Genomic DNA, 15,621 nt, shown 5'->3' on the forward strand with positions numbered 1-15,621 from the left:
CATAAATTTGGCATTTATGACACTTCCGAGCATATTTGAAACAATCAGATTCCATGGTCATCCAGTAATAACCCCGCTCTCAACAATTTCTTAGCCATTGCATGTCCGCTGGCATGAGTACCGAAGGAGCCTTCATGAACTTCCTGCATTAACATGTCCGCTTCATGTCTATCCACGCATCTAAGCAAAACCATGTCGAAGTTCCTCTTATACAACACATCGTCTTTGTTCAAGAAGAAACTGCCTGCCAATCTTCTCAAAGTCTTTCTATCATTGTTAGATGCCCCTGCAGGGTACTCTTGATTCTTCAGAAAGCACTTGATATCGTAATACCAGGGCTTGTCATCAACTACCAGTTCAGCAGCAAACACATACGCGGCCCTATCAAGGCGCATAACATTGATCCTGGGAACACAGTTCCACCGAATCACCTTGATCATGGAGGATAGAGTAGCAAGAGCATCTGCCATCTGGTTCTCATCACGAGGTATATGATACAGGTTTACTGTTGTGAAGAAAGTCAACAGTCTTCTCGTGTAATCTCTGTAGGGGACCAGATTAGGCTGGAGAGTATTCCAATCACCATTCACTTGATTGATCACTAGAGCTGAATCTCCGAAGATGTCCAGAGTCTTGATTCTCAAATCAATGGCTTGCTCAATACCCAAGATACATGCCTCATACTCAGCTTCATTATTGGTGCACTCGAAAGTCAGACGAGCGGTGAAAGGCATGTGGGCACCTTTCGGAGTGGTAATGACAGCACCAATTCCACTTCCTTTGGCATTGACGGCCCCATCAAACATTAAAGTCCACTTTTCATCTGGATCAGGTCCCTCCTCAACAACTGGCTCTTCACAGTTTTTCATCTTGAGGAACATGATGTCTTCATCCGGAAAATCAAACTTCAACGGCTCATAATCATCAATCGGCTGTTGAGCAAGATAGTCTGACAGAATACTCCCTTTGATGGCTTTCTGGGATGTATACTGGATGTCGTACTCTGTCAGTACCATTTGCCAACGAGCAACCCTTCCGGTGAGAGTTGGCTTCACAAATATATACTTGACTGGATCCATTTTGGAGATCAATAAGGTTGTGTGAGTCAGCATGTATTGTCTCAATCGCTTAGCAGCCCGTGCAAGTGCACAACATGTCTTTTCAAGCATTGAGTATCTCGACTCGCAATCTGTGAATTTTTTACTCAGGTAGTAGATGGCATGCTCTTTCCTACCCGTCTCGTCGTGTTGACCGAGAACACAACCCATGGAATTGTCAAGTACTGTCAAATACATAATCAACGGTCTCCCTGGGACTGGAGGCATAAGGACAAGAGGATTCTGCAAATACTCTTTCATTTTTTCGAAATCCCTTTGGCAATCATCATTCCACTTGATAGCCTGATCTTTTCTTAACAATTTGAATATTGGCTCACACGTGGCTGTTAGGTGAGAGATAAACCTTGCAATGTAATTCAACCTCCCTAAGAAACCACGAACTTGTTTTTTTGTTCTTGGCTCAGGCATTTCTTGTATTGCTTTTACTTTGGCAGGATCCACCTCAATCCCCTTTTCACTAACAATAAAATCCATCAATTTTCCAGATCTCACCCCGAAAGTACACTTGTTCGGATTAAGCCTCGGCTTGAATTTCCTCAAACGCTCAAACAGTTTCTGTAAGTTCACCAAATGTTCTTCTTTCGTCTGAGATTTGGTAATCATATCATCAACATAAACCTCAATTTCATGATGAATCATATCATGGAAAAGAGTTACCATAGCTCGTTGATATGTTGCCCTAGCATTTTTCAGGCCAAACGGCATCACCTTGTAGCAGAAGGTGCCCCATGGGGTTATGAAAGTTGTCTTCTCCATGTCTTCTGGTGCCATCTTAATTTGATTATAGCCAGAAAAGCCATCCTTGAAGGAGAATACCGAGAACTGAGCCGTGTTATCCATCCAAACATCGATGTGAGGTAATGGGAAATCACCTTTAGGACTAGCTCTATTCAGATCCCGGTAGTCAACACACATCCGTACCTTCCCATCCTTCTTAGGTACTAGAACGATATTTGCAACCCATGGCGGATAATTTGTAACCGCTAGAAACCCTACATCCAACTGTTTTTGCACTTCTTCCTTTATCTTGACAGCCATCTCTGGTCTTGTTCTTCTGAGCTTCTGCTTGACCGGAGGACAATCCTCTTTGAGAGGCAAACGGTGTACCACAATGTCTGTGTCAAGCCCTGACATGTCCTGATAAGACCAAGCGAAGATGTCAACATACTCTTGCAGCAATTCAATCAGCCCCTTCTTCACATTATCTTCCAAAGCGGCCCCTATCTTGATTTCTCTCTTGACGTCCTCGGTGGCGAGATTAATCACTTCAATAGACTCTTGATGCGGTTGAATAACCCTTTCCTCCTGTTTTAACAACCTGGCAAGTTCTTCAGGGAGTTCACAGTCTTCATCACCCTCTTCTTCAGCTTGAAAGATTGGATTTTCAAAGTCGAAGCGAGCCATAGCAGAACTGTTATCAATAGGATTCGGTGACGTGCATCTGCATGAGTGATGGTATGTGCTTATGAGTGTGAACAAGGAGTGAAAACTAAACAAAACATTGCCAAATGTATTTTTTTGGTTTTTTTGAAAACTGCAAAAATAGAAAGACAGTGAACAAAATATTTGAATGCAAAAAGACGTCCTTTATTTATGATAAAAAATGCAGGTATTCACATAGACGAGCCCTACAATGAGTCCTTACGCCCTAGGCGGAACGTAAGACTTGGATATGCATGAAAAAACAAAGAAAATTACTCTTCAAGAAGAGTGACTTGGATAATCTCTTCAGAAGACCAATTGCGGAGAACTTCACCCGGGACCCTTGGACGCACCCAGTTGTAAATGTCACAATCATTATCCCCATCTTCTTTGTTGATTGCAGAGACCTGGCCGTACTGAATGATGCCAGCGCTGTAGAAAGTAATCGGCCCCTGACGAGTCTGAGGCGTTGAAGTTGTAGAAGTCAAAGCTGGCTGATACCCAATCCCAAACTTGTCTTCCTTCATAGGTAAATCCAACAGACGTCCCCAACCAGGAGCAACACCTGACTTTACCAAGGCCTGTGCCTGCTTGAAGGACGAAATAGAGGCACCTGCTTTAACCTCTTCCACTCGAGCTGCATCCTTGACTTGAACTGCCTCAAAGGCCTGACACAGGGTCTCATGAATCTCACCTTCTACCTCTACATACTTGAATGTAGACAGGTGGCTGACCAGAATATCCTCCTCACCACAGACAGTGATAATTCTTCCGTTGACCGGGAACTTGATCTTCTGATGCAAGGTCGAGGAGACTGCCCCGGAATTGTGGATCCAAGGACGACCCAGCAGGCAGCTATACGAAGGACTGATATCCATCACATAGAAGACGGTGTTGAAGGTCTGTGATCCAATCTGAATTGGCAATTCTACCTCTCCGAACACCGACCTCTTAGAACCATCGAAGGCTCTCACTGTTGGTGTAAGCCCTAGAGGCCAATACTTTTTGGTACTTGTATCAAATTAATAAAAGGCTTTTTCTTTATTATGATTGATTAATAAAGTCCCTGGAATAGATAGTCTGTTTAATGTATTAAGTGTGACTTAATCATGAGAACACATTAAACATAAGGACATTATTCCTAAAGTATCCGTAGTCGAGCTTTAGTGTGAAGTGGGATAACATTAAAGCATTAAGACTATTATGTTTGTAGACTGATGATCACATCTCATGGATCATGGATAAAGAGTTATCAAGTCTTAAACATAGGTATGAATATTAGGAGTAATATTTATACCGGATTGACCCGCTATGAGAATACTATATAGAAAGTTATGCAAGGTGTCATAAGTTATTCTCATGGTGATAATAGTGTATTCCACTCTTCGACCTGAAACCACTATGGACCCTAGATGTAGAGTCGAGGGCTTTATTGCTGATCCAACGTTGTCCGTAACTGGATAACCATAAAGACAGTTGATGGGTACTCCACAAAGCATGCTGAGGGACATGAGTGACCTAGATGGAATTTGCCCATCCTGCATAACAGGATAAATGTCTATGGGCCCAATATTGAACTGGACAAGGATGACACGGTCTATGCCTTGTGTTCAATATAGACATAAGGGCAAAAGGGTAATTATACACATAATTATTATCACAGATGGTTTTGTCAGATCACATGACATTTTCGTGTCTTGGGTAGCAGTGATGTGTTGCTAGATACCGCTCACTGTTTATTATATTAAATGTGTGATTTAATATAATTGCCAACGTCACGAAAACCTACAGGGTCACACACAAAGGACGGATTGATGAGAGATAGAGTAACTAAGGAATACCGTAAGGTACGGTGCCCTTAAGTGAGTTATAGAGCATCGTAAGGTACGGTGTACTTGAGTAGAATACGAAATATGGTAAGGTACCATGGGCTTAAGTGATTTTGGGCATATTATAAGATATGGGCCAAAATACACTTAAGTGGGCTTTTAGCTTGAAGCCCACACAAGTGGTTCAATAAATAGAACTCTTGTGCAGAAGCAAAAATTAGCGGTTGCATTATTTTCGTTTTCTCTCTCACTCTCTCTCTCTCACTCAAAGCCTTCATTCGTACCAGCTAGCACTGAGATTGAAGGAACCCGTTCGTGTGGACTGAGTAGAGACGTTGTCATCGTTCAACGTTCGTGATCGCTTCGTGGATCTGCATCAAAGGTTTTGATCGTCACAAGAGATCTGCACCAAAGGTTTCAACCGTCACAAGAGGTAAATACTCTATCACTGATCATGACCATTCGTAAGGATCTCTAAAGGAGAAATTTTAATTTCCGCTGCGCTTTGGGTCGCAAATTCTCCTTCACTCACAACAAGATCGAAAGACTTCAAGATCAAACCTTCTACATCTAACTTCGACAGGGCTCTCTTGGGTAGCACGTCGAGAGAGGAACCTGTATCCACCAGATCATGGGATAACACAGTGCCTTTACACTCCATCGAAATGTGCAAAGCCTTGTTATGATCGCGCCCAGCTGGCATCAAGTCAGAATCAGTAAAACCCAACCCGTTGCTTGCATGAACATTTGAAATGATCCCTTCTAGTTGGTTCACTGAGATCTCCTGAGGCACATACGCAACATTAAGGACCTTCAGGAGTGCCTCCCTGTGTGCCTTCGAACACAGCAGGAGTGAGAGAATAGATATCTTGGACGGCATCTGAATCAACTGATCGACTACCTTGTAGTCGCTTTTCTTTATAATTCTCAAGAGCTCGTCCGCATCTTTCGCCAAAGCAGGCTCAGAGCCAGTCTGGGGTGCAGAGGTACCCTCATTCGCAACTTGCTTGCCTTTGGCCTTTGCCGCGGCGTCAGCACTATCAGGTTGGATAACCGGTGGTGAGAACAATCTACCACTTCTGGTGAATTGCCCGATTCCACCAACATTGTCCACTGCGGGATCTTTTACCTCCACTCCAGGTTCAGACTTCTGATCTTGTACCTCTTTTATTTTCAGTGGTTGCTCCACTCCATGATCATGTGTGTACACACTCCCCCTGTAATGCCAAGGAATGGCCCTTTCGCTGGTGAAAGGTAAAGGACCAGGGGTCGTGATGGTCATAGTGGGTTGATACGATCGCACTGGTGGTACCAGTTGCGCTTCTGGCACACTGATCTGAGCAGTTGGATAGAAAATTATGATAGCGACAACATCACAATCATACTCAGAAATCTCATTCATTGAAGTACAAACATCTGAAACATCGGAATCAAGTTCAACAAGTACATCAGAATCGAGCACAATGTTTGGAATATCAGCAACAACATTTGGAGAATTAATAACATCATTGGGAATTACAAAATCAACAAGAACAACATTTGTAAATTCTTCAGCATCTTCAGGAAAGAGAGGATTAGCATCTACATTCTCAACAACCCCTTCAACAGACCTTTGGGCAGATAGGTCTTCAGCTTGAAGGACACCATCATCAAGCAAGGCCTAGATACCCTGTTGCAGCTTCACACAACCCCCACTCTGTGCAACACAACCCAAACAACCGCTCCCACAACCGGGGAAAACATCTGTTTTTAGCAAGCATTCTTTGATTTCTAACAGCGGAGTCTTCAGCTTCAACACCTCCTTAACTGAATTGACTTCTCCTTCAACCATATTAACATTTGCTCCACCATGCTGCGGCATGGGATTATTGACGACATTAGGAGCCGGTGCAAAGTTAATGGCCTTTGAGTCAATAAGGTCCTGAACTACGTGCTTAAAAGCTTTGCAGTTCTCAATAGTGTGGCCAGGTGCCCCAGAGTGGAAATTACACCTAGCATTGGCGTCATAACCCACTGGAAGCCTGCCAATGGGAGGAGCCAAAGTGCGTAACTGCACAAGTTGCAACTGCTGAAGGTTGGGAAGCAATTGGGTGTACGACATCGGGAGAGTGTCGAAACGCCTGTCCATCATCCTCTGTCTCTGTTGATAAGCAGGTATGTTACCCTGTTGTTGTTGGTATTGATTTTGTTGATGTTGAGGTTGTTGTTGTTGCACTGGTGCTGCAGCCAGAATGGTCACAGTTGCAACATAAGGTTGCTGATAGTAATTCTGAAAATTGTTCCTCTGGTTACCCCTACTCTGATAAGAAGACACAGCATTTGCATCCCCTTCTCCCCTCTTCTGTCCTCCTAAGAACGACTTCTTTGACCCCGAAGATGATCCAACCCCATTTTGGATCTTACACGTCTTCAAATAGTTCTCCACTCTCTCACCGGTAGAGACCACATCAGCAAAATTCGAGGCGTTGCAACCCATCAGACGCTCCAAATAAGATCCAGGCAGTGTGTTCATAAACATGTTGGCCATCTCTTTTTCCAACATCGGAGGCTGAACACGGGAAGCCATCTCTCTCCAGCGTTAAGCATACTCTTTGAAGCACTCGTTGCTCTTGAGAGACAAATTCTGAAGTTGGGTTCTGTCAGGTGCCATGTCTGTGTTGTACTGATATTGCTTCACAAAGGCCTCAGCCAAGTCTCTCCAGCAGCGAATATGGGCTCTGTCCAGCCTCATATACCATTCCAGGGATGCCCTAGCTAGGCTGTCCTGGAAGAAGTACATGAGCAGCTTCTCATCATCAGAATACGCAACCATCTTGCGGAAGTAAGCTTGTACGTGAGTCTTCGAGCAAGAGTTGCCATTGTATTTATCAAAAATAGGGACTCTGAACTTTGGTGGAACTCTCACACCTGAGACCAGCCCCAAGTCAGCAACATCCACACCAAGAGCATTCTGCCCTTCCACAGCTTTCAACCTCTCTTCCAGTCTCCAAAACATAGGGTCCAACCATGGCCCATGCCAAAGTCCTCCTGAAGCAGGGGGAACTGATCCTCCTGAACATCATGGATGGGTTGTTGATCAAGGTTGACACGTGGGATCGGGATAGGCCCCGGTTCATTGGGTCCATTAGCCTCTCCAGCTGGAGGATCAGCCACAACCTCCGGTTGAGTAGTAGGGGGATTCCTCGGTACCAACAATCTAAGCTCCTAGTGTCCCTGAGCCACTCCTTGGACCACTTCCATGAACTGATTCATGTGAATCCTCATCTCAGCGAGCTCTGCTTGTAGACCTTCTATTGCTCTCTGTTGATTTCTTCGGGTACCGTATTGGTGAATGCCTGAGTCAGCTATCTTGCTAGTGGAATACCAAACAAACTGAGAACACTGCGGCAATACCTGTTATGCAAGACATGCTAATGAATATGCAAATGCAATGACATGTTTATTAATTCCAAAGGTACTTTAACCCCTTGATTCCAGTCTCACATCAGATAAACAGTGTAAGAAAACCCCGACTAGGATCAAGAAGAAGATATAAACCCCTGGGAATAGATAAACATGTGTTAAATGATATGAATGCAAAATGATATGATGCAATGCAGTGACATGGGAAATAGGATTGCTGTGTCTGCTTGAACAACTGTCAGGTCGCACTGTCTGAAGACAAAACCACTGAGGAACATATAAGAGATCAAAGCTCTGCTCCAACAAGAATACCAGAAAACCGGGTTGGTTGAAGGTTAAGGTTTCCTGAATTTAGCCTGCCCTTCACTAGTAGGTTCTAAGAACAGAAGTTTGTCAGCTTCTAACCCTTCAGTCGAGAATAATACGTTTACCACTGAAGGTTTGGCATTATTACGAGACAAAAGACCTCCACTGACTCCCTTCAACAGGACATCCTAAAAGCAAGTTCCCAGCCTCGGGGTCCTCGGATTGAGCAGCGAGAATGCGCCCACCAGAGCTAACATAACCGCGTCTTGGAGGAGAGGCCTCGACTGAGTCCTCGGGAAATGGTCACCAGAGCCGACGATTTCTAAAGGAACATTCTATCGTTACGGAACACCCATAGGACAGAATATATCCAAAAGAAACCTCGTCTAGGTGTGGGTCTTCATGAACGACTTAACGTAGCAACATGCTATGCAAGCCTCATGACTATCCACTCTAAAACCTGTGCGTACGCTCAAGCCTGGGTAGTGGGCTTATCTCTCATAGAACAACCCATCCCAACAAACAATCAAACCAACCAGATCCAGCAGATATAGCAATCATATGTACATAGTGCAATAAGATAAAGCAGATAAATGTTGAAAGTAAATAACTGTACAAAAGAAGAAACACCCAACAAACAAGAAACTCACAAAAGCTAGGAGGGACTCGCATATGGAAACCAGGCTCCCCACCAGAGTTGCCAGTTGTCGCAACTGGATGCGAAAAAACAACCGGCGAAAAAAAAAGAAAACAGAAGAGTCGCCACCGTTCGTTATTTATCCCAAAGGAGGGAAAGGAAATGATCGAAGAAAACCTGAAGAAAAGGGAAAAGACAAGGTCTCGCAACCAAATATAGGGTTCGGGAGTCGATAATGCGAAGGGAAGGTATTAGCACCCCTATGCATCCGTAGTACTCTACGGGATCCACTCTTGTTGTTCTAGTCTAAAGGGTGTAGGTATATCTAAAGTACTATCTGCTAAAAGAAGGTCGAAAGAAAATAACTCGCAAGGATATCGCATCCACTGCCTACGTATCTCACCTGAGTATGAGAATCAGAGTCTTCGTAGCTCGGCTACCTATGGGTGAAAGAGAAGTGTGCTCGGTAAGACATCGCGTCTTATGCCTACGTATCTCATCTGAAATGAGAATCAGAGCAAAACGTAGTTCAGCTAACTACGGGAACAAGGGTCTCGATTGCAACTAGGGCAAGAGAAAGGGAAAGTCTCTATCGCAACGAGGGCGAGAGAAAAGAATCGCAACGAGGGAGAAAGCAAGCAAGGATTAGTTGTTAGTCGTCAGTCAAAAACTCGGCAAGACATCGCATCTCGTGCCTACGTATCTCATCTGAACATGAGAATCAGAGTTATCGTAGTTCGACTAACTAGGGGTTATCTGAACATGGACTTATAAAAGAGGACACCAACTGTGTCAAAGGAAAGTGGGCAATGTGTTCAACGTCCTAGCAGTAGGTGTCGCAGCTCGCTGAATCAAGTCTTAGGCAGTTACCTCTTTGCAATAGAACAGACTGACATGCCACAAGATCGGAGACGCACGGAAGGTCTAAAAAATGGGGAAGCTCTGCCCTAGAGTTGTCATGCAATGTGGACCTATGTGTTAGGATTTACAAAAAGGAACATCTACCTAATGTTAGCATGCAAAGAAATAAGGGAATTCTACCTATGTTATCATACAAAGGGTTCTACCTAATGGGTGCTACCTAAACGGAACAAGAGTCGACGGATGGAGCAACGAGAGGAGCTACGGATAAGGGTAGACAGCGATGCATGAAGCAATCGACTTACAGGTAGATGGCGATGCATAAAGCAATCGACTTACAAGAGAAATGGCGATGCATGAAGCGGTCGACTTACAAAAGGATGGATGAATACGTGCTGGTTCTGTTAAGTTTTAAAAATGATTACTCGACGTTGGATCGAGCTTTTGATCTTGTTTTGAAATGATTATCGAATGTTTGTTTTAATTCTTATATTAACAGATGAATAAAGAATTAAAGAATAAACATTATACACTTCATGGGAGAGGGGTACATTTGTTATGAATGGGGATGGTTCATGGTAATCAAACAATAAGAATATATGCCTCATACATCATACAAGTAGGCAACAATTATCAATCAAATCAGATAAGCAAACAATGTATAATCAAATCAAAGGATCAAAGAATGAAACAATGGAGCATTGAACAATGCATGGGAGGTATAAACATATTAAACAATCAAACAATTGAAGCATGGATGAAAGAAACAAGTACAACAAATGACAGATGAATCAGACAGATGAAAAGATGCACAAAACGGGTCCACTGAATAATTTAATCGGGAAATAAGGTAAGGACCAAATAAAATCAAGGTGAAAGGCCTCTAATACATGGCATATGATATGAACAAGGGAGGATCAAAAGATCTCTTCAATTGCCATAAGCAATCCCTAAGTCAAACATCGATCATAAAGAAGTCAACTGAAAATTTGAGTCAACTTAAAAAATATGAAATAAATAGCAAATTAATCAAGAAAATTATGAAAAATTAAACTAAATAAGGTCGGGTCAGGACATCATCATCCCCCAAAAATATTTCAAAAACAATGAAAATTGGTATGTGAATTAATTAAAATAAAACAGAAGTCAAATTAAAAGTCAACCAACCAAACTAGGTCAAAAATAAATCCAAAATAAATTGAAAATGGGAAATAAAATTCCAAGAAAAGGTCAGGTTGACCATGGGACAGTGGTCAACCTTCATCCCAAAAATCAAAAGCTAAAAATAATTTTAAGACATAAAAATAAAATCAAGAAAAAAATGTATGCTAATATGAACCATTTAGAAAGAATAATTAAAACAAAATATCAATATTAAATAAATACGAAAGTAAAAATTAAATAAAATTAAATAAGACACTAAGAAATGTGGAAAATATTTTTGGATATTTTTATGAATAAAGAAAATATTTTAAAGAATTAAAAATCAAAACAGAAAAATAAACGAGAATTAAAATGATCATGAAAATGGAAGGGGTGCATTAGCAATTAATTGAGCTGGAAAATGAAATAGGCGCTCATGGGCCATGCGAAGTGGGGGTGTGGAAAGCAGACAGAGGAAGGCCCAAGTTCCAAGCGAGTTAAATCAGCGAGTGACACAACTAAATAACGTTTTATTTTAAAAGACCATGTGACATGATATCAATTGGACAACTTTCATTAAAACACTACAAGACAAAAAACGCATGCACGACCAGGATTAAAAGATGCGCCTTGGATCCAATGGTTATCAAAGTGACACGCCATCGTCTTCCTCATGAAGACAAACCCTAACGCCATGCATGTAGAAACACGTGAAAGTGCAGTGAGTTTTTCCAATCTTCCAATCGATAATACAACCACTATAGGGCACCAAATGAGATGAAATAAAGACCAAATATCAAGTATGAAATGTGTAGATTAACATGGTGACTTGTTTTAGTAAAAATGATGGATTGATCATGGAGCAATGTTTTCAACAAGGTGACAACATGGTGTCGCATCCTGCGAAAAATCAACCGGCGAGCCTAAAAAATAAAAACACACAGAGCCGCCACTAAACGTTATTTATCCCAAGATAGGGAAAGGAAACGCTCAGAGAAACCTGGAAAGACATGGTCTCGCGACCAGAGAGAAAAGGTTCGGGAGTCGGTTACGCGAGGGGAAGGTATTAGCACCCCTCACGTCCTAGGTACTCCTAGGGATCCACGTTCTAGAATAAAGTATAGGTTGCTAAACATCACACACACAGGGAACGCAGGTGGGGTTAGGAGAAACGGGCTCGATAAGGCATCGCACCTTATGCCTACATATCTTGTCTGGAACAAGAATCAGAGCCACTGTAGTTCGGCTTACGCACGCCAAACAACACAAAACAACACAAACAAGCAAGAGTGGCAAACATGGAGCCCGACAACCACTGGATGGAATTACGTCGGCATCCGAACCAAAACACACTCCAAAGGGCAAACGTGGAGCCCGACAGCCAATCCTGGGCTTACGTCGGCATCCGAGCCAAACACACAGTCAGATAACAAGTAAACGCACGCAAAAAAGAAAAAGGTTGCCCGGAGTGGTTTCGCACGACCACCTGCCTACATACCTCGTCTGGAACGAGGATCAGGGCGATGTAGTTCCCCTGAAAGGGACTAAATTGCTAACCAGAAACCGGGGAAAGATACACAACTAGGGAGCTGAGACTCGAGCCTAATGTTGTCATGCATCGTTAACCCTAAGTTCGGTTTTCTATCCTACTTGCATAAGCAAACTAACCTAACCAGGAAAGAAGCTAGCACACAAGCATACAATCATATCATACATCAAATGAGAACAGGCATCTCAAACAAGCATGTCAATCAGATATCCACATAACACGCACTATAGCCAAACAAGGGGCTCAATCAATCAGGTTTGACTGCCGAAGCGAGTCGTCTGTACAGGCTGGTTTTGCTCTTAACCTTGCCATTACGAGGCTAAGGTGAAGCAGATGAAAGGATGAAGTGAGGATCAGACCTCACAGCTCTTATCCCTAACCAGGGAGAGCTGACAAATGAGCATGGGTCCAGAATAGGGGAACCCTTCTATACTCGATGACTCTGACACAATGTGCACTGCACAGATCTTGGGCTTTTGATCTCAATGCTACAACCATGTAATGGGAGCAAGGAGAAGACTCAACTGAATAGTGGGGGACAGGTTGCTTGTCCCTACCTTCCACCAATTGCCTTACTTGAAGGGCTTTTCCTGCTTGGCTTAAAAATAAACATACACAAGCATTGCCTCTTAAGGAGGACTTCAGACAATTTGCCCGGCCCGGTAACAGCCGGGTCTCCAGACTACATGAAGTAAGAAGGTTATACCTCAAATGCAAGTTGCTTATGCAAAGCAAAGCAAAGCAATAGTTCACAAGGAACTGAGCAACTAAAGTACCTGCTATGGCAGCGGTGTAATCGGTGGATATGGCGCGCGATTTGCATAAACAGAAGTAGTGCCAGCTCGTATAAGTAGTATGTGATGTTCCGGCTTGATCAACTTTGCTCCAATTGTTCAAAATTGCAATTCACCATTGTTGATGTGGTATTGGACAGTTGCGATGCAAGGCTCTTCAGGCCTCAATCTTTCAAAACAGTTGGAGAAGATGAAGTTTGTGATCGAATGCAACAAGAATTGTGAAGATTGGTCCAAGATTGATGAAGAAATTTGAGATTGAAGATTAGTGTGTTCTTGAGCAAAAATGGAGAGAATGTGAGAGATCTAGATCTGTTCTTGGTAATTGTGATATTCAGTTATGATTATGGAGTGATTAGGAATATATATACTCAGCCTTAATCATGATTAACAAATGATTAATCAAAATTGCAATGTTAAGCTAAATGCACTTTTCTTCAATTTGGCCAAAAATGCCCTTGCCTTATAACAGTCCAAATAGCAGCTGAATTATGGTTTCAACATGTCCAAAATACCACTTGTAATATGTAGAAACAATTCCCACCTCAATTGGATGCCTATTGTGCAATTTCACTATGTGGTAGAAAAAGGCCAATTTGTGCACTTTCACTTTTCATGCCAAAACTCACATTATGAGACATAGCCATGAAATGAATATTCAAACATACTCTAAATGCCATTCCTGAGGTGTTGGAAAAAGTCCCATTCAAAAATTCCAATTATTTTGAGATTTGGACAATTTTGCCCCTGGTCCAATTCAGCTGTCCAGTTGAAAATTGACTTTTTGCCTTGGCCATTTTTGAACAAATCCAATGATGAACCCTCAAAGTACATGTCAAATGGAGTTTGTGCATATAAAGAACTTGCAATTTGGACAAACCATGTGGAAGTTATGGCCTCCTGATTACGGTCTTTTCTGAAATTCACTGAGCCATATCTCGCAAACCGTACATCGGATTTTCAAGTTCTTGGACTTTTTGGAAAGGTGAGAACAAGATCTACATCTGTCATGTTGAACAATTTTTCATTTGAGGCTTCCTTGGACTTCTGTTTTTGAGGTCAAAAACTTTCCATTTTTGGAAACTTCAGCTACCAGTCACTTGCTATTTTTGGCAGTTTTTGTCCTGACTTGATTTTCTTCATTCTTAAGCTTTGAGATGTCATACAACACTTGTTCCAACATGAATGAAGTGTGTCTAACTCATTTCCACCTCCAAATCCACCAGATCATGTACAGTTGACCACAGTTGACTTTTCATCTGATAGATGAATCTGGCAATGCATAGATCAATTTGAACCCCAATTTCCAACTGAAATGGCTCAAGGGTGACACCCTAGCCTCAATAAGCACAATATAATCACAAAATGAACCTCATATCCATCACAAACCCCACCTCCTGATCCAGCCCTGATTGGCCCAATGCAACGGATTGGGGTTGACCAGTGGTCAAAACCCTAATCTCAAGGAATCTTCTTCAATCTCCTGATGACATCCAACCATGATGATGATGATGTATCATTGCAATCAAGATGAAGACCAACATCCTTGGGAATCATGAAACCCTAATTCACAGTCCAATCCTCAGATGGCCCATGATCAGTCAAAACCCTAGGCTTGCACTTTCTGACTTCCTACCTCCTGATTAAGACTTGGGAGGATAGCTTGCACGATGTAACCACATGATATGCAATATGAGATGCCTAATGACCTAAAATGAAATGCAAATATGTTAATGCTTAGTCCCAAGAGAGGAGGGCAAATTTTGAGGTGTTACAGCTGCCCCTATTCAATCCACTGTGAACCTGTCGATACGAAATAGCCTCGGCTTTCGGATGATCAGGATGAAGAGTGATTGAATACCAAGAACAGACGAACAATTTGCACTCTGATGGGATAATAATTAACGACGCCTGTCAGCATCGGCGAAGAAACCGTTTCGGAAAACGTCGACCTGGATACCAAAATAAATGGTAACGCAGGGATAACCATGGTCTGATCACCACACATCCACGCGGGATTATCATCTCTTCTTTTCTCTATTCTTTTCTTGAACCCCGAAATTTTCTTTTGCGTAAACGATCCTCAGATCTCTGCATTTGAACCCCGGAAAATGCCTCAGCATCTCTTTTTGCCAACATAATGAACCCCGATCTCCAATTTGAACCCCAGTCGCCTGACGATAACTCGCGATCGCCAATATGAACCCCGTTCTCCAGAAAATGTCGCAACATCTCCTTTTCTCCATTTGAACCCCGTCTCCAGAAAATGTATCCACATTTCCTTTTCTCCATTTGAACCCCAGAAAATGCCTCAGCACCTCCTTTTCTCCAATCTCTCGTGATAATTCCGCTGGCAACGACGGAACTAACACCAAACCACTCTGAGGGCGACATGTCAGAGAGTAACCCTTCACAACGGAAGGTAGCATGTGTATCTCTTCCTCAGAAGACACCTATAACGACCTCCATTGGCCTCAACCAGAGTCTAAGGCGACACATGAACAGAAAGTAATCCTAAGGACCTCATCCCGGATATAATCTTCAACTCCATCTCCATTTG

This window comes from Lathyrus oleraceus, chromosome 7 (assembly GCF_024323335.1).
Source record: "Lathyrus oleraceus cultivar Zhongwan6 chromosome 7, CAAS_Psat_ZW6_1.0, whole genome shotgun sequence".
Taxonomy (NCBI): domain Eukaryota; kingdom Viridiplantae; phylum Streptophyta; class Magnoliopsida; order Fabales; family Fabaceae; genus Lathyrus; species Lathyrus oleraceus.